The 25,669-nt window shown below is 46.4% G+C and overlaps 1 protein-coding gene across 1 annotated transcript in view; it reads right to left on the bottom strand.

The window, feature by feature from the left end:
• The window catches only part of LOC108099125 (regulating synaptic membrane exocytosis protein 1), a 57,906-nt gene extending 37,924 nt beyond the window's left edge, over window positions 1-19,982 (bottom strand). The window contains exons 1-2 of the mRNA XM_017202462.1: window positions 19,595-19,982; window positions 6,124-6,334 (exon numbers count right to left, since the gene is read on the bottom strand). The gene's annotated coding sequence lies outside the window, so the exon portion shown is untranslated. The remainder of the gene's footprint in view (window positions 1-6,123; window positions 6,335-19,594) is intronic.
• Between the last annotated feature and the right edge of the window lie 5,687 nt (window positions 19,983-25,669).

The following is a 25,669-nucleotide window of genomic DNA, read 5'->3' as shown; positions in this document are numbered from 1 at the left end:
GACGACAGGACCTCGTGCTTACACAAGCTTAGCGCGCAAGGATGTGCTCATAAATTGTAACTTTCCGTCGCGTTGTTGCTGCTGGTAACAAGCATGAAATCGCATGAGCACACACACTCCCAAATCAACAGGACGAGCAGCGAAGGGAGGGGAGGGGAAGGGAAAGGAGGGGAGCGGAGCGGATGGAAGGATGCTGGCAAAGTTCCAGCCAACTTGGTCGGCTGTAGCTGGCACCCAGTTAATTAGCGCGAAATTGGGGGAATGAGTTTCCGAACCGAGTGCCATGGGCCTTCGCCTTCGGGCCAAAAAACGGAGGCGGGGGGCAGGGGGCGGGGAGCCGGGAGCCTTCATCCTGTGCATGCTAATGAAACTGATCAGATTGCCATTAGCAATAACGCTCTGTGTGTGGGGCCGTCTGCCCCGAAATAACGAAATAACACATGCATTAAATAAAGTCCGACAAGATTTATCACCCACACGCCTAGATCCTGCCTAGATGGCAGGACCCCAGCAAGGACATCGCAATTGTCACGCACAGGCAAACAAAGCTGGCAAACAAAAACCTATCCGAATCGGATTGAATTGCTGGAATATAAAATAGAGGCTTCTACACAGGGAGAAAAGGGGGTTCTAGTGTTAAATTTGAACCCTCTGGGTTGCAAACTATGTACCTCTGTTATTTTTATTTCTGTGAATGGGAAGTGCGGCAAACTTTCAATGTCCGGCGATTTATTGCGGGCAACGCCACACGGAGTGTCAAAGTGAATTGTTATGCCGGAACGTGCATGGGACACAAATGAAGTGCAGGCCAGCCCGAAATACTCGTAAAGGGGAAAAAGGACGGCCAAGCAATTCCTCAGCCAAATGAAGCGCAACAGCCTTTGAGCCGGAAAAAAAGGCAGCATTCGAGAGCAGCAGCAGCGGCATTCGAGGTCCTGTCCAATTGCAGTTGAGAAATCGCAGCGCAGTTCATAAATAAACCGGACAGCAGGGGGCATCGCCGGAATAACCAGCAGTCGAGCTGAAACCGTCCTCATGAATGGCATGAATGAAGCGTTGTCAACAAAGCCGGGCGATGGGGGATTTCCCCGGCAGTCCGCAGATTACAAACCCGCAGAGCTCCGCCCTGTTGCCTTGTTGCTCGCTTGTTAACACACTCCGGCTTCCTTGTTGTGGGCTGGGCCCCAAAGGATCCCAAGGACCCCGCATCAGAGTCGGGATGGGATGAGTGGAGAGCCAGCTTCCACCTCCACTCCATCTCCCCACTTGAGGTGCCTCTGCACAAAGGCGGATGCCACTCGAAACTATGAAGAATCATAGTTTATCGATCTCGCAGAAAATTAATTTGACTAAGCGAACAGGAAAAGTTTCGAGGGGCAAACTTCGGGGCGAAAGGGAACTTTCAATGGCACGTGAAAGATGGATTTAAATGTGAATTCCAGGAATTGTTAAGCTGCAGCTTGTCGAGATATGAAAATCATGTAGCTTAACCAGCAGCTTTAAAAGTTGTTATTTAATATTTTATAATAGCACCTTAAAGCACATTCGGTTCTCATGGAAGCATTTTTAGATATTTAAAGTTATTAAACTCAAACAAGGGATAAGCAAATTTAAATTTACAAGAGTTGCAATTGATTTGAAAATATCCCTTTTTTCAATTCGAGGGCAGAACATTTTGTCTCAGTGCTTTCCGGGCAGGCGAAATGGGTGGCCAAACAGGGTTCTTAATGAAGCAGGGACCGCGGAGTGTTGGCTCCTCCGTCAGGACACGGCTCGGCCAAGTGGCAAGCGGATGTCAACGCCAGGCTGGCTAATTGACAGCGACGGCTTACGCGGCGGCTACACGATCCCTGCTACTTTGAACATCCCTTGGACATCCTGGAAAGGTTTAATTGCTGGAAGTAAACAGCGGAGGGCCGTGGATGTTGTGGGCTGGCCGAACAGATTGCCGTCTGATTCCGATTGCGGATGGGTCGAGGGAACAGCACATGCCACACTCGCTCCTACACGACCGTTTCCATTTCCATTTGCACTTACAATTTCCCGGGGTTTTCCCCATGCGAAACACGTACGCGCGCAATGAAATAAAACTACGCCCGCCGAAAACGCTGAGCTTTTCGCAGGAGGGCTGGCAAACAAAGGCTGGCAATCGTTTAAACTGCTGCCAAACTCAATTATTCAAATGCCAGGGGAAGGGAGGGGGAGAAGGGGGCGTGGCACTGGAGTAGGGCGTGGCTCATGTGGCTCGAGTGGCACTTGGCTGCGGTCGCACACGGCGATACTTGCAGCTTGACGTTTAATCAAAGCAAAAGCGAAAGCAGAAGCAGAAGCAAAAGCCTGAGCAAGAGTGCTTCAGCATTGAGCATTCAATGGGAGGCTGATGCCTCGATTTCCTCTCAAGGACTTCGCCTTGCGTCCTGGTTCTGGTTGGCCGCAAAACTGTTGACACGTCGTCATCCGTATCCTGTCAACAGTGTCGACTCACATCTTAATTGAAATCGAATCAAAGTGCTTTCACTCGGCAAACGAATTGTCTGCTGCACGCATTGTTCGAGATTGTTTTGGCCAACTGTTGCCACCAACTAATGACCTGCCATTGTGCTCGGCTCCGGGTTTTACACTCAATTTGTGGCTCGTGTTTCATAAATTATTTATTTGAAAATTTTATTTGCTCTCTCGGATTGGGTCTCCTTCCTCTGTCGCCGGGGGAATTGGTTGTGCTTTGTGTGGCTACATTTGATTATGAACTGGGCCAGCAACTGAAACCATTGCCATGCACTTCACAGCGCCAGGAGTTGCGTGCCTCGATTGGAGCCATTGATTGGCCAGCAAATACTGCTGGCCCAAAGTGCGTTCGCCTCTCCTCCAGATCTGATTGTGCAAAGCATTTGGGCCACGGCTTACTGGACAGCGGACAATGGACAATGGGCCCATCGGCCAAATGCACTGGCTACAATCAACATCGAGCGATGGCGGAGTGCTTAGCAAATATTACGTATTCGCAGTCGCCCTGTTTGATATTGGACGGAATTACGCATACGACGTGTGGCCATCATTGAAGTAGGGCGAGAAAAAACTTCAGTCAAAACCTCATTACGAATTCATTGCCTTAAATCTCTTAAGTAAAGTGAAGTTTAAGGGAAATTAATATTAAAGATGATTGAGTGTATTTGTGTTATTTAAATGCCGGAGGAGTAAAATATTTCCTCTATAGTTGAGTGTATAGCATGTTAATAATTTGAATAACATACAAATGAATTTTAGTTACTAACAAGTTGTGTTTGTATAATTGTATAGCACTAAAGCCCCGGCCAAATCAACTTGATACCGATATGGACACAAAACCCCCGAGTTCACCCAGCGCTCATTAACGCTTTGTAAAATGTGCAGCTCGACGACGATTTTCTTGCATGACAACACGCAACACTGCCACGCCCCCTTATCGCCCCTCTTCTGGAAAAGGGGGCGTCGCATTTTCACATTTATGAAGTCGCGCCGACGTGGCAAACTCATTAGGAATGCGTGAAATTCAACGCAGTTTCATGCGAACTTAAGGGCGTAGACGGTGCGTAATTGTCTGCTCTGCTCGTCATAAAACCAGCAGCCAGGGAAACGCCACTTGGCTCTCCTATTAGGAGGGCATCGTTTCTAGGCATCCCCTGATTTATTTGCTGCAAAAACTTTATATTAATTACGCACGGCTGGCGGGGGAAATTAAATCAAACGGAGCGGAGAACAAAGAAGCGCGGCACATAAAAACCGAGCTCCGATACAACAAAACCCCGACTAACCAGAAACCAGAAAAAAGGCTTAATGGCCGTTAAGCGATGGCACGAGCGAAAGGACTTCGGCGGACTGGGAAGCTGAGAGCCAAGTGACCGCAATTAATTAACCACAAGGCGGCGAATGCCGCCGGCAATAAAAAATAATTATAATTATTTTCAGCAAGTGCCTGCAAAACGAGACTTGTACACTCATAAAACGGAAGCCTGAGGTCTCCGTTTTCGAAACCCTTTTCCCGAATGAGTATCTGAGTATTAAGGTGTAGGTTTCTATTCATTAATAAGTGAACTAAATTCGACAAGTGTATCCTTAGACAGCATTCATTTTGGGCCAGAATATTCCACAAAGTGCTAGGCACTCGTTGCGTAATTAAATGCCGGCCAAAGTGAGCAGGGCTAAGGTTAAGCTGACTGGCTGTCAAGGTCCTGCCTTTGTGCTCGAACACACAGTCGGTTAATTATTCAGCATATGCATGAAGGATGTACCAATGTCAATGTCAATGTCGAACTGTCGGCCAACTAAACAGAGGCCCGAACCGAAAGAGCAGCTCAACGGCCTCATGAACTTTTGCAGCGCATCTAATGCGAATTCAATGTCGTTCTGGCCTTCCCCTTCCCCTTCCCTTTCCCCCTCCCTTTCCCCTCGTCCTGCCTTCAACTCGTCCTTGGAAGGACGACCTCGTGGCCCGTCAACAAAGTCAATTAAAATATGAGCGCAAGCCAAATAAATTGTCATAAATATGCAAAAGAGCACAAAATACATTTAGTTCTGCCAAGGACACGGCAACCTGGATTCCAGCCATCCGCTGTGGCTTTCCCTTCTGTTTCCTTCAGGCATTATGCTTAATCGTGTCTGCCCATCGATATCCGTGACTCGAACACATGCCGTCACTATTGTTATTGCGCGCACTGTCGTTCCGAGCAGTTGTTGTGCTTACTTATCGCACCACACATTACACATAGCACATAACACATTACACATTACACATTACACGTGTCTCGCCTGTCGCAGCTGTCTGTCTGCGGTCCTGCAGGACCTCTTTTCTCCCCCGGCTGTCTCCTGCGGATCCCAATCCCATTTTCATTCCGACATTCAGGGAATGCCTCGCAACTTTCAGCAGGCGGAGCTCTGTAAATTGCATTGCATGTGCTTGAGGACACAGAGAAGAAAAAGGATAAAAGCTGGCTCTCCTGCTTTTAATTTTTATAAATATTCATATTATATATTGTGACATATAGTATCAAGGTTGTTCGAAATTTCTTTCTGTAAAATCCTTTCGAATAGCAAACAGCTTACTGAGAAAGCGATATACGAAAGGACAAATAAACAGGAATTATTCTCAATTACCAATCCAAACGCTCTTGCAACATTTAACAAATCTGTGTGGCCGGAAGGTCAAATGTCAGGCCAGCAGACAGACGCATATTTAATTCCCCACAATCGCACACAATCCGTCCTCCCAGCCTTCCCTTCTCCGATTTATTATTTACGAAATACTCAGCACTTATATTCATTAATTTGATTGCAATCCGCATCGATGCATTTTCCATAATCCCCACCGAATGGGTTTTAACTTTCGGGCAAATTGGGCTAATTCCCTCTGATCGAGCTCTAATTACACGCTCTTCCAGCTTCCCCGGAAAAAGCTCAAAAATAAACAAGGAGCCCGTAATTTATGACAAATCGAGACGGGCAGAATCCATTCTGCGTTTGATGTGTAACATATTGCGCATACGCCGCGTGGGCAGTCACAGCCCCAAGTCATTTTTCATGTTAATGTATTTACATACATATTAATCAAGGAGGCGGTGGGTGTAATGGGGGCGTGGCAACCGCAGCGGAGGCATGCTGTTATTGAGCCCCGCAATTTAAATTGATCCGCAAGCAATAGGAGCAGTAATTGCTGTGGTTTGGCTCTGCCAGGAAGCAAGATAGAGGAAGGCGCCCCGAAGACGCCGAACAGACGCCGAGGCCATTATTCGACCGCACATCCTTGCCAGGACTCTCCGTTCTCGGGCTGCGGAAAGCCGCAGGCTTCACATGATGTTCGGGTCGATTCTGCAGCTCAAACCTAATCATCTGCGCTCAGTAATCCCATCATTTGTAATGCATACCCACTTGGTTTTGGGAGCAACACTCCAAGAAATATCATGCTAATCGCTGATAAAATTTGTTTATATTGCTTGGGAAATTCTAAACTATATTTTCAGTATGTATATTTTTAAACACCTCCTTGTAATAGTGTTATTTAATACGCAAGTACTTTTGTGTTCGCCCACAAGTTCAACAAGCTGAAGGCTGAATGTAGGCTCTCTTCTGGTCATTGTGGCAACAAATTACCTGTGCGATTTGATTTCATTTCCGTCCTGCTGCCACCGCCTTCAGCTTCTTCCTCAATGGGCTGTGGACTGTGGCTACTGTTGCGGATCCTTTTCCACCTAAATCATCATCAGCCTCGAATCGGCATCCTGCTGCTCGATTTGTTGTGCGCCGTCGATGTGCACTCGGTTTTCTGGCTTTCGAATCGAAATCTGGCTGCGTGACTGGAGCCCTGAAAGAGTCCGAGAGGAGGTTGTGAGTATTTCCTGGCATCAGACAGCTGTCGAATGCGAAATGGGGGCATAAATCATAAGTTATACTCGTATTCGGCAGGGCGGAAAGCTTTCCTAAAAGACTGAACTGCAATCGGAGTCCTGCGATTCAAATACATCAATTTCCATTCGATCGAAATCAATCTTGCTGGCTAGCAATTCAATTTTCAGCCCATCGATTTGCGGTTCTCGCAAATAAATGTGTAGTAATTACTTCGAGAATCCTTTGTTTGGGTTTCCGTTTGGTAAACACGAGCATGTAAATTGAGGACCCCTGACACTCTCCATTATCGATTCTGCTTGAGGGGGCTTGTGTCCTCTCTATTAATACTTTATCACAGCAGCCGACCCCCTCCGTTTTCTCTACGAGCAATAAGTACCTACTAAGCTGCCGGAGTGCAGCAAAAGTATATTCCTGTCATAAATTCGGCTGACTTGGAAACTTTTCGACGGCTGCGGCATTTGTGGCCCTGTTGCAGTTGCTGTTTCGTGCTGTGTGTATATAAAATAAATACGTATAGTATAGTATATATACGGGGGATACAGGGGAGGGGATGTAGCTGGATCTGAAGCCTTCTTGTGGCTGTTGTCGTTACTCTCGTAATTATGAAAGTTGGCCAACTGGGCTGCGGTCGCGCGACTCCCCGGGGCATTCGGGCATTCACAATGGGCCGCCTTCTTTCGACGCCCTCGGGTGTGCAACACCAAGTTGTATGTGCGGAAATTGGAGGACACTCCGTAGTGTGGGCACATTTTCGGCACAGGACATCCTCATTACGCTCAAGTGGCACATTCTGAGTGCAGAATTCTGTGGCCGAAACTTTCGGCGACTTGGAGCTCTTGTTGAAAGTTTATTTAAATTAGTAAATGAGAAATGTACTCGTAGTTGTTGGCCGGAAGTTGTCGCTGTCAGTCGACGACAGCCCGAAAAACAAAAGCATAAATTACACAAAGGCAGCTGGAGGCTCGGGCTCCGAGTCCGGGCGAAAGTCCATTTCGACGGCTTCAAGTCAGTCGAGCACACGGGATAAAGCCGAAAACTTGGCCGAAAGTATTCGACGAGCCTGGCTGAAGTGAAATTATGAAGCACTGCCAAACTTGCTTAAATTGCTAGAAAGAGAGCCAGAAAGCCAGACATCCAGACTGCCAGTCACTCAGTCAGTCACCCAGTCAGACATCCTGGACGTACGTGCCGGTGGCTCTGGGCCTTGGGCCTGGATCCGAATCCGAATCGAAATCAGGATCTCGGCATGGCGGAAAGTTAACCCGGACCATGCTGCCCCTCCCCTCCACTTCGGTCCAATGCCAGCTGGCTTTGTTCAATCAACAACAGGCTGCGTTGCCGGCAGTGTGTTGCTGCCTCCGCCTGTTTGTCTAAGTGAAGTGAAGTGTGCCAAAGATATTGCCGCCCGATATGCGTCCAGGCATTCGGGTTAAGGCCTCGCCCCCTCCCCCTCCCGCTTTTAAATTCAGCCCCTAGTCATACACAAGGCGAAAATGCCAGGCATAATGATCAACAGGTAATCAATACCCAGTTGAAACATTACTGATACTGACTAAAACATTTCTGATTGAATCACACTATTTTACAAGCTTTATACCTTTTGTTAGGAATACTTTAATCAATATAAAATACATTTCGTTGTTATTTTTGGCTCACTGTAAGGCCAAAGAACCTCTTATGCGCAAATGACTGTATCAGTCAATAACCGAATACGGCGAAGAGGGTGCTTTGGCCTGATGGAGCAATAACCGGGCGGGCACACAAGTATTTCACTTGGAACGGCGCTTTGTCTAATGAGCCATCCTGGCGGCAGGATCTGACTTCCTGGCGGCGGAAGAGCACCGGACACACGTGTGCCTTTGATTTGAATGCGACAAAAGAAATTAGTTCAAAGCCAAGGAGATCGGGCTGTTCACGCTTTAAGGATTATGTGGAACAAATATAGTCGGCATCAACTTTGCTTGAAAGTCACACTTACTTTCGACCAAGCTTAAACGCAGCGAAAAACCTATGGAAAAAGTTATCCAGATCAAAAATCCTTTAACTGCGTTTCACATGAGGCGTATTGTCTTTTAGGACGGATATTAAACTACTTAATTGGAATGAATCGTTAGCTTTGGTTGTCAGTTAAATGACCCGATACATTACTAAGTTGTTAAGCACTTTATGAGATAGTTACGAAATAAAGACTTCCAGAAAAATATCGCAAAGATGTATGCGAAAACTAGCTGGTAAGCTAAAAAAATCTATAGTGTTATTAAGTCCTAATCAGATTTTCCACAGAAAAGAAACCATTTTGTGCAAAGCAAATACCGGAAACTAATTTGGTATGCAATAAGGTGAAACTGACGTATAAATAAAAATCAATTCGGTGGCTTGCACCATTGGTTAGGAGGAAAAGCTCCTTTCAAAAGAAAATGGCAGAAATTTGGCAAAAATTAAACTACAGATTTGTAGCAGGAACCACTGAAATCAGAAACTAGAACTATTTAGTCTGCGTATGGCAACTGTGTTGATGATTTCCCAAAAAGTTTTTAATCCAATTATAAGTTATTAGCACCCACTTTTTCCGAGCAGGAAAAGTCCGAAGTGGAAGGCGAAAAGGAAAACAAAAACCACTCACTTGTGGAGCGTTTTTCGAGCGACGTTTTTCCGTGCGAGGGCGGCGCAAAAAACTTGATTCATAGGCGCAATTTTTTCTCCGGTCACCACAGGATTGTAGCCAAGGCTCAACGAGGCGTGGGTCCTTTCGCAATCGAGTCCTTTCGATGGCCTTCGTGGGGGAAGCTGTGCGTTGACGGCAAGTTTCACAAATGATTTCACATTTTTGCATAAATAAATGTCAAGTGTGCGCCGGAGCGTGCGGAGAGTTGCTGACAGTTTTCTAATAAACCCGAGCGGAGAAAGAAAACAGGATAATCAGCGCGCACGACAGGGATAAAGGAACCCGAGCAACAAGTTCTGTGTGTGTGTGTGTGGGGGTCTGCGTGGGTGTGTGTGTGCCCTGCCTCCCTCTCTCTGTGTCTGTGTGTGTGTCCACTTTGGCCTGGCAATAATAGTAACCTTGGCTGCCTGATGCCTGCCATTTCTCAGTGCGAGTGTGCGGTCGCTTTCCCATATGAAAATGACAATTTCCCTTCCCCTCGACCCCCGCCATTCGCCACTCGACTGCCATGGTTATTTTAGGATTTCCGAGCAGGGCTGGCAATTTAATAATGTTTACTCAAGGCGCAGCCTTAGATCATGGCCACCCCTCGAAATAAATAATAATGGAAGGCGGGAAGCGGAGGAGAAAGTGGCCGCGCTGCAGGACTCGTGTGTGCAGCGGGGCATGCCCCACGCCAGCTGCTACCACTCAGCCGGGAAATGGAAATGGAAAATGCCAGGCTTAATAAGCAGCCGTAACATGCAGCACGCCATTGCAGCGGAAAACTGACAATTCCGTCGGTCGACTGCTACGTGTTTCTGTGTCTTCGGCTCGGGACATCGGTATTCCAGCCATCCAGCCATCGCAGCCATCACAGCCATTAGACCCATAATTTATGTTCCTCGGCAGCAAGGGTTCGTCCGAAGTCGCATTATCCCTTTGCCAGCGCAAAGCTCTTATATAAATATCGTTTTAAGCTGCCACTTGCTGCAGCTGCTGCCTAATGAGCGGATTAAAGTGGCCCAATACTCGTAAAGGTCCTCGGCACTCCCCCGTTCTCCGAAATGCTTTTCCGCACTCCGCTTCATTCCGGGAAGAGCTGGGGCTGCAACTCCAAGTAGCAAGTAGCAACGTGAAACAGCACAAAAGGCGTCTTCTGCGAAAACAAAATTGCTCCACGTCCCTGGCAATCAGATTTCAAAATCAAATGGTCCTTGAGTAGTTCCGATGGCTTCGCTTATGCAGAAAGGGATTCGAGTGGAGCGGAGAGTTTTTGGCAATCAGAATTGGAAATCTAATATTCTTGACAATTTTAGACTTTCAAATGGGTTTATCCGGGAGGGGAAATCATAGCTTATAATGCATAAGAGCAATGAGCCAATAAAGAAATGAAGAAGTAAAATATAAACTATACCTATCTCTAGAAATTTTATTCATTAGTAACCTAACTTCTAATAATTTGTAACTTTATATTAAAGAGGTTCAAGTGCTATATTAAAAATACCACAAACGGAAAATCAAAAAGGAAATCAATTTTTGGCAAACCAAAATGCTAAATTTCTCGTAAATTTTATCTTCACTAAAGTTTTATTTCTCGGAAATATTTTTGCGCACAGTGCGTATACGCAATAAGTGCTTTCTCCCATTCCTTTTCAATTTCCTCGCAATATTTGCAGAAAAATGGGAAAGGGCTTTGATTTGCATGCGGGATTCTTTGAGCTGCCTTGTTTGGCAGAGCCTTGTCTGCCCACAGACACAAAACATATTGCCTTCGTGCGTTTATATTGGAAAATATTGATTTACCTGCTATCAAAGACAGCTGCTGCTGCCTCGACTCGCATTTGTGTTTGCACTTGGCTCTGGCCACAATGCCAGGACCTGGGATCCCGCTGCCAGGATACAAACAGTGCTCGATTCCGCCCTTATGCTCCGGCTGCCAGCCATAAACGCAATAATCAATACAGATTGTCGGGGCGCAAAGTGCCAGGATGCCGCAAACGACTCACATTCGCATTCCCATTCGAATTCCCATTCTCATTCAGGTTCTCAGTGGGTCTGCGAGTGTGGCCAAGTCGGCCGGAGGGCTCAACAAGTGCAGCTAAGGCCACATCATTAACATTTGACGCGCACTCAGTGCCAAGGCAACGCGGCTTATAAATACATCTGCGCACAGGTGCGCCACTAGTGTGTCCAAGGTCGCGAGGGCCAGACGGACTTCAGGTGCCTTATTTTCAGCTCCCGGACTTGGATTGTGTTTGTACAAAGCCCGCTCTGAAAGAGCATTCGAATCGTTTCGTAAACCCTTTCTTGGTTACCTTGAAGGGAAAAGCTTTGCAATGAGTCAGTCGTGGCGGTTGTGTTCTATAAATATTATTGCTGAATATTGTAAGCTTAAGAACAATGTGCTTACAATATTGTTCATGCTCTATGGAAATTCAGTAATATACATATAACTTATAACCATCACAAGCAGCATCACATTCCCAGAATCAGATAAGTCTCTGAGCTAGAACTCCTCTGGAAATGTTTTTGAAGTAAGTCCGCCAGGCTTTCCTTTCCCACGAAGCTCGGAGAAGTATTTTTAGAGATGCTAATAATTCACTCGAAAAGTGCGGCTGCGTCGTGGGCGTCGTTCCCGAACATTTCTGACTTAATAAGTTGACAGCGGCAGTCAATCAACGCGGTGGCATCCACCTACGCAGCCACACAATGCCCCAAACCGCTGGGATTTTCCCATTTCGCAGGCTTCCCAGGATTCCCGCCACCGCACATCCTGTCGCCGACAGCTCATTTAAAAATCATTGTTAGATCTGCAAACTGTATCTTTAATTAGCCCAAGGACCTCTTTCGGGGGCTCAGGACCAGATTTCATTGCTCGGCACATGTTAAATGCAAAACGGCTCGTTAAATCCGCCAACTAATGCGCCCCACAAGTTGCTCGCATTTTTCGACTGCTGCCTGTTGCTGGAACTCCTGGGCAAAAGCGGTGGTTCCTCGGGTGGTTCGGCTGGGTGGTGCGAGTGTGGTTCGCTCTGTTTGTGCAAACATTACTTTGCGCAAAATTATGCAAATTTGATGTGCGTTTTGTTTGCGAGAACGCCGCCTGCTGTTGTGTGTGGATGGGTTTCTGCTGGTTTTCAGCTGGTTTTCGGCTGGTTTTTGGGAGCTTCCTGTGGCTGGTGCACCACCACACTCTTGGGCAAACAGCACCCGGTGCAAGTGCTCCGGACAGCAGACAAAGTGCATGGCAAACAGAGCAACTTAGAACTCGCAACACACCCATGGCCAAAACAAACGAAACTTTCCCGGAAGAAACCAAACATTTGTTTACCCGTCTCGTTTGAGGAAACTCGGAGAGCTTTAAGCAGGACTTCAGGTGCAGACGCCTTTAATATTCAGCAAATCGATGGCCTCCAGAAATAAATTTTCCTTTCCCCGGAAGGACGACTAATCTGATCAAAGCAGCGCAGCTAGCAAAACATCGAAACAATTTCTGCTGCAAATGGAAGAAAAACACGAGAATCCGGCCAAGTTTTCGGGCCTTTGAATTCGGCTCCGTTTGTTGTGGGTGGCCAGGAAAAGCGGAAAAGTGAAAAAGCGGGAAAAGAACAAGCCAGGACCTTGTAACCGGAAACCACTCACACAATCGCACACACACAAACACACACACACACTTGGGTGGGCAAATAAACTGCTCATTATTATGCAAAGTTTTCACTTTTTCGCTATCTGCGGAAGTGTAAGTTGAGCAACTTCACTGAAGGCAAAAACGGCTGCTTTTAAATTAAGGAAAACTTTCTTGTAATAAGTATTTTTTCCCTGAGCAACTTGCGAAACAGTTGGAGTTTAAAGCCAGTTCCTGAATAGTCTTAAATATATATATATATTTAATTAAAATAATTCTCTCTCTTTTCTCTTTTTCTTTTCCAATGTCACTGGTGGTTGTCCTTGATTTAAGCTTTAGGAATTCATGGCTTTAATATGGGTTATTTTTATTTGCATAGGTTTTTCTATTTTTTGACACCAAATTCCCCTGTTTGGATAGCGTTTTTCTCCGTGTTAAAGTCCGGCAGGAGCAACAGTCGGTCGAATAACACGCCCGCTGCCCCGTTTTAATTGGCCCACTATGCGAGTAAGTCTGCTAGGGAGTGGCCCAAACAGACGCTGGCATATGGCAGCCGACCCCGGCTAATATTTCTCCATCGTCCTCGTGGTTCGGTTCGTTTTCTGGCTAAGCACACGCCTGGGATTTGGCCAGGCTCTTCGGCCAACGGAGATGACTGCACATAAAGCGAATTCGAGACTGCGGAAAAAGAGAAACACGGAATTCAATTTTCCGGGATGGGGCGGCTGAAATTCGCCAAAACGACTCTTAATGCGCCACAAAAATTTTGCTGCGCCATGAAAAACGAGTCTAACACAAAGAAAAACAGAAACGAGCCAAATTTGCACACATATTTGATTTATGGCCGAGCTCAGCTGCAAGAATGAAAAGTTTAGAGTTCTGGCGCTTGGCTTTGCCGATTTTAAAGGCCCTGCGATAAGGCGAAAGCATTTGGAGGCTTGGCAGCAATCAGCATATGCACGGCCACGCCAACAAACACAAACAAAGGCGCACTCGGGCGAACAAACAACGAACGCATTAGGGTGGTCCTGTGAGGTTGAATTCTTGTTATTTAAAGCATAACAAGTTTGCTTTATATCACTTATTCGCCCATATAAATTCCGTGTTCCTCAGTTCTAAAACAAGAAGTAAATTAAATGAGCGAATTAAGGTTCACCCTAACATACGAACACACACACGGACAGCTAGCCGCGCCGAGAAGTATGCAAATGTAAGCGCCCGTTAAACATGCCAGAAAAACACGCCTCGAAAACAACTGGCAACAAAACCAGAGCGTAATTGCCTCGTTTCATTTTTAATAACTGTCAATCCTTTTGGCTGTTTCTGCTTCTGTTTCTGGGAGCGGCAATTGCCCAACTGGCACGACCGCCTTGTAATTTGCGTCCTGCACATGAGATGTGGCAACATGGCGGCGCAAGGATACCCGCAAAACCGCAGGAGCCGCAGCCACGAAACCAGGAACAACAAAGCGAAAAAATGTCGACTTTGTGTGGGAAAGCCGGGGAAAAGGCCGGGAGAAAAGTTTCCCCAGCCGAGAAGGGGAATGGGACTCTAATACCCTGCGAAGGTTGAGCCCGGGCAATCAAACCAAATTGAATACATTCCGATAAGAAGTTATGGTCCCGGGCAGACGAATTCATCGGCAGATGAACCCGAATTGCGGGCAATATTTATGCAGTAAAGCCCGAAATATTTACTCCGCGAACCCGGGGGTCTATTCGCCAAATGACTCACCCATAAAGGGTATTTTATTGTCAACGGACCGCAAATAGTTTTTGCCCCATTTCCCTTTTTACAGCGCTTTCGGGGCGAAAAGTTTCGCTCAGCTCGTTTGATAAATGTTTGTGCCAACTTTTCGCCAAACTGTTGCTCGGTTCTCGGTTCTAGGTTCTCGGTTTCCACACTGCAATATTGCGATATCGGTTGGGAGGGTTCGTTTAAAAAAAAAGAGGGGGAAAGCCAGGCAAAAAGTAGGGAGATTTTACCTAAAACTTTGAGCAAACAGCTCGCTCGCTAACTGGCCGCTGGACCCCGAGGTTCCGCTCCGAAAGTTTTGCATTTCAGCAGAATTACTTTCGATTTCCAGCTGGCCCAGCTCGGCGTTTATTTTCGTTGCTGAACTTTTGGCCCAGCCTGTTGCCCGCTGGACGGCACGTGCATTAATCATCTCGGGTTCCCAGTACTCAGAGCACAGTAAACAGTACACAACTCGGCCCAAAGTGTCAGACTCCCGGTAACCGTGACCCTCGGGCGCCAATTACATTAATCAAGGCCCAAAACGTAAGCTGCACTCATAACACGACTCTCGGCTGGCCTGGCTCAAATATTTCATTAGACCATCTCATCCCCCTGCAATCCGCCCGGAGAAAGCGGAAAAATCCACTCCACTCGCCCCGTGGAAAAGGCATAAAATGTCAATTTTGCAGGGAGCTGCGAACGAGAGCGGCCAAACAATGCGGCAAATTTTGTTTGCCAGTAGTGCACATGGAAAAATTGTCACTAATTAGGGATAGTTTTGAGAAGGGAGAAGAAATTATGTAAAGAATTTGTATAATCAAGAAATATTACAAAACCCACAAACACAAATCATCTTTTATAAGTGATTTTTATAACATATAATTTGTTAGCTTTGGCTGCTTTAGTTTCCAAATATGTATATTCCACAAATATTGACTTTTTTATTTTTTATTTAACATATCTTTTTTCAAGGCCATTGGAGATATACTCTTTTCCGAGTGTAGTTGAAATGCGAGGACTGAAGGATGGGAGGCAGCAGCTAGTGGAGCCATTATCAGCTGCTTTGAGCGATTACACGTTGGGGAAAGGACCGCGAAGGGACTGGGAGGAGGTGGAAGGACCTCGGCGGAGAAGGGGAGGGCTTCGGATAGGTTGGACGCGGGTCAGGGTCGCATTTAGCGAAATGTAAACACAGCGCGCGAAGGCAACTTCGCCGTGGCTATCCACCTTCTGTCACCGTCCTATGTTGTATCCCTATTCCCTATTCCCTGTACCTCCCCTCCACTTCCCTTCCCTTCCCTTCCTGCCTCCCTTTTTGTGTGGGCCGGATATTAAGGATAGTCCGCGTTACGGTAATGGCAACGCCAACAGCCGGCGGCCGACTCAGATCCAGAACGAGAACGACAACGAGAACGAGCTTTAAATGGCACAAGGAAATTGTAAAATTTGTACCGTTTTGTCAATGTCGCTGCTGCGGCGATTTTGTTAAGTTAAGACAAGTGGGAAAACGAGGCAGACTGGTTCGGATTTCTTAGGCGCACAAGGAGAATCATTTAAATTACATTGTCAAATAAAATAATGCCTAGGCGCCAAAGAAAGGTAAATAAATGAAGGTAACAAAACAGCTTTATATTATAACTAATTAACTCCGTAAAACACAACCACTTTAAATCCATTTCATGTACCCAAAACATATAGCAACATTTTAAAAAAATCTTTATGCGACCCCTGCTAAATTTCATTATAATTTGTGCTCTGTCCAAAAAATCATTTTAAAGCTGTGTTTAATTCACACAAAGTTCTCTTCAGTTCTGCGGAATAATTTAATGCTTCGGGATTAAAAACAAGCGAAAAAGCGTAATTTATTTCAGCCAGCCAACGCTTTTTCACCCGTCGAATAGTTGCCTTTTACGGGGCCTTAACGAGAAATTGTATTTCGGGACTCGGTCTCGCATCCACGTATGCAAATTACCAGCGAACAAGAGCTGCTCCAAAGTGCTTCCCAGGACTGAGGGTAAACATTTTAATTGAGAATTCGTCGAGCCGCAGAAAGTAAATAGAGGAGTGTGCAAACGACAAGTGCATCCTGTTGGGCGGAAAACTGGGAGTTCGGAGGTGCTTTTCCCCCATCCCTCCACTTAGAACCTTTGATTTTCTGCAAAAACCTGCACTTTGCACAATTTTGCAAGCGAAACGGAGGGAGCAAAAACAGGGAGCCTTCCTGACTCTCGTGATGAGTGGACATTCCAACGAAATTCAATTAATTTCATTCCCCATCCAGACAGCCATCCATTCTCCTGTACACAGCCGAAAAAAACTGATTGTTCGAATTAGAAATGGAAAGAAGAGACATTTATATGAATATCAGCCAGACAAGACAAGAGAATACACTTTTCCTGGACAGAAGAGGGACTTCAATTAGTGGGCAAATAGGTTTAAGCCGATAACCATCTTGCAAACACCAAGCTCTGCTTATTTTTTCCTCTGCAGCACTTTTGTGTATATCCGATAGCAGGACGGCAGAAAGCCAAACACAAATACAACAAATGTGAGCGACTTATTTAAAAATGTAAAATAAATATTTGCGCCTGTGGCCAGCATCATTCGCTTTATGCGCTCCATGTCGGTTATTTGTTTACGCGCTTTTTATCTTTCGCCCGGACTTTTTTGGCCCTCCTCCGCTTGTTTGCCTTTGCGTCCGGAAACCCCGGTCAGGATCCACCGAAGCCGACGAAAAAACGCGCTCACTTTGCTGCTTTATTAAAAATTGTTGTGCAAATGAAGCGGCAATTCGGGATTTTGCATCTCACAATCCGGAGTCGTTCATTATTCACTACACACGCGGCAGAAAAGCCAACGGGAGCCCCGGAATAAAGTTAATTAATTTTTGCTTTTGATTAAAGCGCAGCCAGAATGAGCCAAAGGCGGCTAAGCTAAGCAGGGACCAAACAAAGGCTTAATCCTGGGATCCTGGGGTGCCACATGTGTGTGTGTGTTGTGATGGCAAAGGATGTGCCCCGAGCGTGTTCAACATTTTAAACACTTTGACTTTGGAGAAGACATTAATGAATACATTCGGACAGGGACAGGACGGACATGAATTCCCCTTCACTGGCCATCGCTCAGTTGCTTAAAATGCCATTAGGTTCGCTGGGATGGCCGGCCTGTCAGCATTTGCCTGCGAACGCTGTCCATTTTCCGGGCTTTCCCGCCCCACTGGCGGCCCGCTTTCCCCCATTTTCCGCTGCGAGCTGTCAGCATGCATAACTGTTGCTGTCAGGATTATGGCTTGTCATATTATGTATTATAGAGTCTTTTATTTGCTTTCAATTAAAATGCGTGTGTCACCCGGCTGCGCATATAAATTGCCAACAAAATAAGACGCAAATTTATGCAAACGATCCGAATGAGTTTTCTTTTTCAGCCAGACCCCGCCCCCCGCCCACCACTGTTTGTTGTTTTGGCCAACTTTTTCTTGTCTCGTCGCTGGCTATTTTGTGTGGAATCCGAAATGAGTTTTGCCGCTTGATTTGCATATCCGCTCAAAACAGGAAACTAAACAACTTTGTTTACTCCTTCTAATGCCATAAAAACGCCGCCCAAAACAGGGGGATGTGTCTATACATTTGTGATTCCTGTTCGAACATTCAAATAAATTTGTCGAATCTGGGATTGACATTCAACATCTATCGTTCAGTGTTCTCTGGGATATTAGTTTTTAAAGTATTGAAGAGATGTGTACTCAGTGCCACTAACAGGATTCACTATTTTCATTAGAATTCAGTTTCATTGCTACACAGTTGCTTTTAACAAAATCGTGAAAAATATGAAAGCAAACACTTGATTGAATGATTATGTATTCCATTTTAGTAGAACTAAACGCGCAGAGTGAAAAACATTCACTGGATCAATAATGAATAGGTAATGTTTTTCCTCAGGTGGCTGAAACTGCGGTAAAATTTAATTTTTGAGCACAGTCGCAGCTTTCTCCACTCAGTCGTAAAGCGCGATTAAATTAAGTTTTTGTAATAAAAATCAAGCGGATATTAAGCTAATGCCTCCGACCTTAATGGCTAATATCTTTCCGTTTTTTACGCTTTTGTTCGGTCCGCGCCGGTGGACAGAACGCTTATTACTGATTGATAGGAATCTAAATTAAAATGGCATAATAAAAACACTTTGGGCAGACTTCGGCCAGACGCGGAGGCAGGTGAAAGTGCCGAGCAGGGACTACAGTGAGCCCTGTACTCGGATCCCCTCGAGTGGAGCGGCACAAACTTTGGCAGGGATTAGGGCCAAGAGTAATGACAGTTGGCTGCGTTGGCCAAGGCTGCCTTTGCGTTGGCCAACTCACACCGAACCGAAACTGATTGCCTCGATGAGGCAGGCGGGTCACGTTCATAAGGTCTCAATCGCTGGCAAGTTCAGATGGCCAGGTGGCGGGGACAGCTTTAAGTTGGTCTTATCCCGCACTCATCTTAAACTTAAAGCCCGGCCAGAGGAATCCAAGAGGAAGAGGACCCCGGGCCCCGCTTAACTTAATTATAAATTAATTAGACGGGGGCCAGCAGCAAGCAGCATCAAAGTATCAATAATTAATCGCCTTGATAATGTTTTCAATTTCTTGCTTCATTAAGTTGTTTTATTTCGCAGCCTGGAAGGTGTTGGTCCGCCGTCTTTTCTCAAAGCCCCCGAGGGCTGAGATATAAGCCCGGTTAATACATTCCAGCTCGTTAGGGGGCCACCAAAAATCAATAGCTCCGGAGTAATGCTGTTCGAGATGTATTTGGTAACGTCATGTCGAGCAGCGAATTCGAGGGGGCAACAAAGCATAAGCAACTTAAAAGCAAGATGAAAAGCTTAAGCAACCTAACTTTGTAATCGAGTTTTCCTCAGTGGGAAATCATTGGCGTTTCATAATACCAAGCGAATAAAAACTGTTGATAGATTTTGGCTATCTCAGAAGTAAAAGTTATAACTTGTTTTCGCCAGTTTAAAACTCGTTCTAGTGCACGAAAAATTAATTTAAGTCCTGGGAGCCCGTGCCTCTGCACATGTGAATGAGCAGTGAGCACAGGCGGAAAGGCGGAAATAAAACTGAAACCGGATGTTCGCCTGATGGCCAGACCGGAAATTAAACTATTTGCTAGCCTGCCGCGCGAGTCCTTTTATAACAAGCGTTCTCGACACACACTCGATTCACTCACCTGCGGTCAAAATGTTTTTATTTCAAAATGCGAGTAGTGTTTGTATTTATTGGGGAAAAGTGTGTACTTTCAGGTAGCGTGTGTTGGGCGCGCGGATTTAAACTTATTCGTCACTCATTTGGCTTTCAGGTTTCAGGTTTGTTTGGCCGCAGCCGAGTTACGCACACACACGGATGTACACGCACACCAGCGACTGCGAATCAGGCAGGATACCCACACTCGCGCACACTTACACGCACACTTACACGCACATGTACACGCACACCTTGGCCGGGGAAGTTAGAAAGCTATGGCTCCTATGGCCTGGGTTCCTGGTTCCCTAGCTCCTGGCTCGGCTTGGATCGGCCAGGATTGTCAGCCTCCGCGTTCGGTGTCCTGCTCGCGAGACGGCTCAACTCGAACTGTGACGAGGCTGGCAGCTTTGGTCCTTCGGCGCCTCCTGTGCGCTCTCGCCGAGCCCCGCTCTCTCTCTCCCTCTCTGTCGCACTCGTGCTCGCGGGATACAGCTTTCCCTGTCGCGCACTGGAAGTCCTGCTGGCACAGCTGGCCCAGCATTAAAAAGTAATATCAATTTCCACCTTGCGAGGCGCGTACGAAGCAACAGCTAAGCGATTTCCCTGGATGCGGATGCAGGCAGCTCCACCTCCCACTGCCACATCGTATCGCCCCGCCCCCTTCGCCCACGCACTTGCCACAAGGTGCGCGCTCTCCATCCGCTCGGGCGGCCAGCTCCGCAGCACGAGCGGACCAGCGGACCCGAGTGGAGTTGCCCATAATTGTTGCATGCCACGGCGATGCCATGATGCTGATGGCCGTCATCACGCTGATGTCGATGTGGATGGCCAAGGCGAAAGCGAAAGCGCTGATGGGAGCGATGGCGAGCTGGTTATCAGGACACTCTGAGGGTTTCGGAAAGGGACATCACCCAAACAGACAAATTTCCAAGAAAATTATATTAAATACCAAACATACAATACAACTTTTACTAGTAAATACTCTGTAATTTGAGGATACATCATTTAAAAAGTTCTTAGAGGACAGAATCCATCTTTGAATCGGAAATGTATAAAGAAAGAACTATAAGAACTAGAACTATTTATTTTTAAATATTAAAAAAAAAAACTAAGAGTATCTTTAAGTGCTTGATAACAGAATTAATTACGTTATTTTAGCGACTTCGAGTTGACTTTGTCTGAATACAAACTAGGCAGGCCACCCATACTCACTCGCAAACTGGGGAAAAAGCGCAACAGGACCAAAATAATTGCGCGTTAAACATGTGCCAAGCAACAGCCGAATATCTTGAAGAGAGAGAGAGAGGCAGCCAGAGAGCGAGAGAGGAAAGAAAGCCTTCGCCGAGAGAGCGCCGCAGGACGACATTGAAAGCCGAGCGGGGACGAGGCCCAGAGAGTCCTGCTGGAAATGTTCAACTGGTTGCGTTTCGCAAGCAACAGGATACGCTGGAAGGCAGGCGAACATCGCCGAGGACGAAAACATCGCACGCACACCAGCCCACAGTCGCAGGACCTGCAGCAGCAACAAAGAGCTGAAAGAGCCGAAGGAGCGGACGGGCGGAAGGAAGGAGCAGTGGCAGCGGTGGCAGCAGTGGCAGGACATCCACAACCACAGGCATAGAAGCAGTCGCGTGCTTTAAGCTTGAATACCAAAACAATTTGAGCGCACAATAAAATTCAATGGGCCCCCAAGAAAAGTGGAAAGCGGGGGGAAGAAGGCTGCGAAAAAAGCTGAGGAGGCAGCAAAAGGAAAATGTGCCAATGCGCGGTGAAAAGGGAAAAGTGAGGCAGGAGATGGGCGTTGCGTGTGAAAGGAGCAGCGCCTGTTGAAGGACGAACGGCATTAGAATGCTGCAAAAGGAAGAGACGTGGAAAAAATCGCTTGGAATCCCTAAAAAAACTCTACAAATCGGAGAAACATTTTATTTTTTTAAGTATTCAAGATTGTTAAGTGTAATATTTGCATTAGCTAAGCTACAAGCATTGAAATATGTTTGTGGTTATTTTAAGAGTGAATATTTAAGTGATTACGATTTCCGGAATCATTTTAGTTCTGTTTACAATAAAAAGGAGTATTAATCTTCCCCTCTGATATATCTTATGGAGGTAAAAACCTCCCCCCAAACGACCTTCGCAATGGAGTGGAGGCCACTTGTTCTTCGAGTGTAGCCAGTGTTTACCTGTCAGCCAGCCAGTCGTCGGGGGATGTTTGGGTGGGACCTGTCCGGAATCCACCTCCCCCTCCCCACTCCTCCTCCCACTCGAAGTGGCGGGGTTGACTGGCGATTTCGCAGGCCTCGAAAAGGTATGCGGCGTCTGTCGATTAAGATGCCAGGGTCTGGGCATCGCAGGATGGCTGCTGAATGCTGGCTGCTGGCAACTGAATGCTGGGGCTTAGGGCGGGACCTGACTGCCAGCTTATCAATTTGTATGCCTGCAGATATTTATTTATGAATATCCTTTGGACCCTCGCCCGCTCGAGATGCCGAAATGCTGAAACGCCGCGTAATCCTGACGCACACACCTTTTGCCTTCGGCCGAGGGTCCTGCGTGCGTCCATTTTTCTCGGTTTTTCTTTATGTGCCTCCCCTCTTCGTTGGTCGCTCTCTTCCGTCGCATCCTTAATTTTATTTTTATTGCAGATTGATTTTTCCAGATTAAGTTTTCCATTTTACAGGCGGTGAATTTTCTTGGGGGCTGCAGAATCCGCTTCAATTAGCACTGCACGGCGGCGGAGGAAGGCCAAGCACAAAGCAAACAAATGGCGAGCCCTGAGCCCCCGGAACCCCGAGTCCCTCAGTCCCTCCACTGGTTTCCCCTCCATTTGCTCGTCACACACAAAACTCCAAGTAGAAGTAAAACATTTTCATGCAAATGCTTTTGTTTAACCATGGAATATCCCCGACATTTGCACACATTCTCGCCGAGAATCCAGCGCGTGTGAGAGTCTTGCGGCAAAAGTTTCGCTCCGCACGCTCGCAGCCAAGAGCAAACAAAATCAAACCGAGCGCAGTAAAGCAAGCCAATATTGACCCACGGTCAGGCGGTGGGTCAGGTCGGAGGTCGGAGGTCAGGGTTTAGGGAGGGGGCGAATAGATGAAAACCAGATGGACCGCCTCGCTCGAGGCTCCTGACTCCGAGACTCCCGCCATTCGCCATTCGCTGGTGGGATGCGCGATTTGTGGCCTACTTTTCAGGGCAACTTCTTTTAGACTTTTTGATTAAAAATTCGGTTTATTTTTAGACTCGTTAGAAGCTACTTGTTTAGTATTATTATTTAACGAGCTTGGATTGTAATAAATTGCACGAACATTCACTACTTTAAATTTAGCAGAACACGTACGTCAATCCATTACCCTTTCAGCTCCCTCATTTTATATTCGATATCTAAAGAACAATTAAATTCAATTAAGTGAGAGTTAGAAAAAATCCAAGCTAATTGCCTGTCATTAGATGGCTTAAAAATCTATTTTGCGATGGCCAACTGCAAGTGCAACTGTCATTGAGTTGGATGACCAGCTGGCAGTTTATCCCTGACGGCTATGTCAACTAAATGCGTAAGCTTATTTTGCATTCGCCATGACACTCAATTAATGGCGACAGCCAGGAGGGAAGTGGGCCAAAGGACCAGGGACAGCAGGATGAGGAGCGAGAAACGGGGAGCGAGCATAATCCTTTGCCCACTTTCAATGGCTACAACTTAATTATGTGGAAGCCCTAGGAAAGACAGCCGAGCACTTGACGCTAATGCCGGGACCACTTGGAACTCAAATCCTCGCTGGCCAACAGCAAGATGGCTGAATTAAGAGGAACCAAATTACAGAATGTCAACAGCTTTTATTTAGTAAGCATCCTATACTCTGTCATAATAAAATAATAAAATGTTATATTGAAATATGTTTTGAAGATACTTTTATTCAATTGTGAATTAACCACCAGCAAACTAAGTTTTCTTAATAACCTTTTTGTATTCCCTGATAAGTTCGAAGTACCCTCAGATAGGTCATCAAAAAAGGTCTGAGAAAACACAACTTAAGTACTTCATTACGATTTTAATTTGGCATTTTACCTGCCCGAACACCCCGCCCCTTCGGCCAACTTCGTCGCCAACTTGGTCTTCTTAATTAGAACAATTTGCGAGGACGACAAGTGGTCTTAGCATAAACTTGGGTAAATGACGCAAGAATCGCGACAGCCAACAGCCAACAACCATCGTCGCCATTGTTGCCGTTGTTTTCTTCCTTGTTTTCCCTTTTAACTGGCTTTGCCGACTGTTCAATGCAAATAGTTGCCAGACAGATTCTTGGCTAGGCCGTATTTTCGGCCATTTACGGCGAGAGTTAATTGAATTTTCACACCAAAGCCGGCAAGAACAATGGCGGGGCTTTGGCCGTGGCTCAAAACGCTTTATTTGACAAAGTAATTAACTCTGAATAATGTGCCGGGAAATTGCTGTCGAGTGGCCCATAATTTGCGAGGCGCTGGGAATTCCTTTTGTTAATCAAAAGGCAAGGAATCAGAGGCCTAAGCGCGGCTCAATCAATTGATATCGATCAGCTGGCGGGAAAGTAAAAACTCGCACCAGCAAAGCGAAAGCAACAGTTTGACTTGCTGACTTGATTGTGGATTGTGGGTGGTGGTTGGTGTGGACTTCCACTGGGTGACTGGGGTGTCCTTTGGCAGGGGTGGCAAGCAGGACTGACCCCGAAGGACGATGGCCTCAGCCGACTTGTTGCTCGGCCGAGTCAAAAGGCAATGGGGCTTCGGCTAGAGCAGTTTAGGAAACCTCTATGGGGCACCGATCAAGGGATTAAGCTCAAAGTCCCGACCCTTTTGAGATTTATTTATAAGTAGATACACCTGAACATTCCCATTGCTTGAAAGGGACTGAATATTTATATAAGGAACATAAATACGAGTGAGGCAAGGGATACTTTCACTATCCTTCCGCCTTGCTAAAAATCCCATTGAGCCCCGGCCAAATGCCCAATTCGCAGGAATAAATCTCAATTAGCTCGACTGGCCGTCGCAGGAAGCCTTGATTGTAGCGCAGCTCGAACACAATTAGAGAAGCGTGGAGCGCCTCGCAGGGCTCCTGTGACAAGGACCAAGGACCAAGGACCAACGAGGACCAAGGATTGGCGGTCGACGAGGGGGGCGTGGCGAAACTTTTCGCTTTGGTAAGCAACTGACGCCATTTTAATAACGCAAATTACAGCCACCGCTGTATAAATTTAGTTCGCGACGGGTGGTTCTGGATTCGCGGGGGTGGTTGGGTGGTGCGGTGGGTGTGTGGTGTGTGGTGCGTGGTGCTGGGCAACTGTTGCTGGCACATATTGCAGCTGTTGTGCCGCGTTGACGCTGTTGTTTTCGCTGTGGCTGGCAGCCAACAATGGCCCAAAACAGCGAGGAATAGGTGCATAAATTGCCATGGATATGCGGCGAGTTATTAAAGGTAATGGCATAGCTTTCCCGGCCGGAATTAACGAGTTGGCCATCGATTCAGGGAGGGCTTTAAGCCATCGATGACAATCGCTGAATGCGTATTGAAATTTTAAACAATAGCTGATTTACCTTCGCCTGTGTGCGCTTGTAATCCCATAATTTAGCCATTGAATGGAATCGGTTTTATTACCAGTCAAAGCCATTTCATTCAGATTAGTTAAGGACTATTCACTTAACCTGAGGCATAGCGCAAAATGGATTTCACAATTCACACACTAATTATAGATCTGCTGAACTTATAAAAACGAGATGTAGGCTTGTTGACCTTGGTTTTGCGTTGTTTGGTTAAGTAAGGCAAACATTCTTATGTAAGGTCAACTGATTTGCTACCTACACCTAACATAAAGAGATAAAAAACATTCTAAAGAGACAGGTTTAAGAGATCTTTCTCGGTAGAAACTGTGAATTTCGCGTTGTTTGGCGCCGCTTTCATCACGGCAAGTGATTCAGAAGCGAGCGGCGACCGGCGGCCGGCGACCGGCGAGCGATTGGAGCGTTCCAAAGTCTCTCGAATCGATTTCGATATAAACAGAGAACTTAGAGCTTTTCGTTCAGT

This window comes from Drosophila ficusphila, unplaced genomic scaffold, assembly GCF_018152265.1.
Source record: "Drosophila ficusphila isolate 14025-0441.05 unplaced genomic scaffold, ASM1815226v1 contig_288, whole genome shotgun sequence".
NCBI classification, from domain to species: domain Eukaryota; kingdom Metazoa; phylum Arthropoda; class Insecta; order Diptera; family Drosophilidae; genus Drosophila; species Drosophila ficusphila.
Note: the sequence above shows the minus strand (reverse complement) of the source record. Positions and strands in the feature narration are given on the sequence as shown.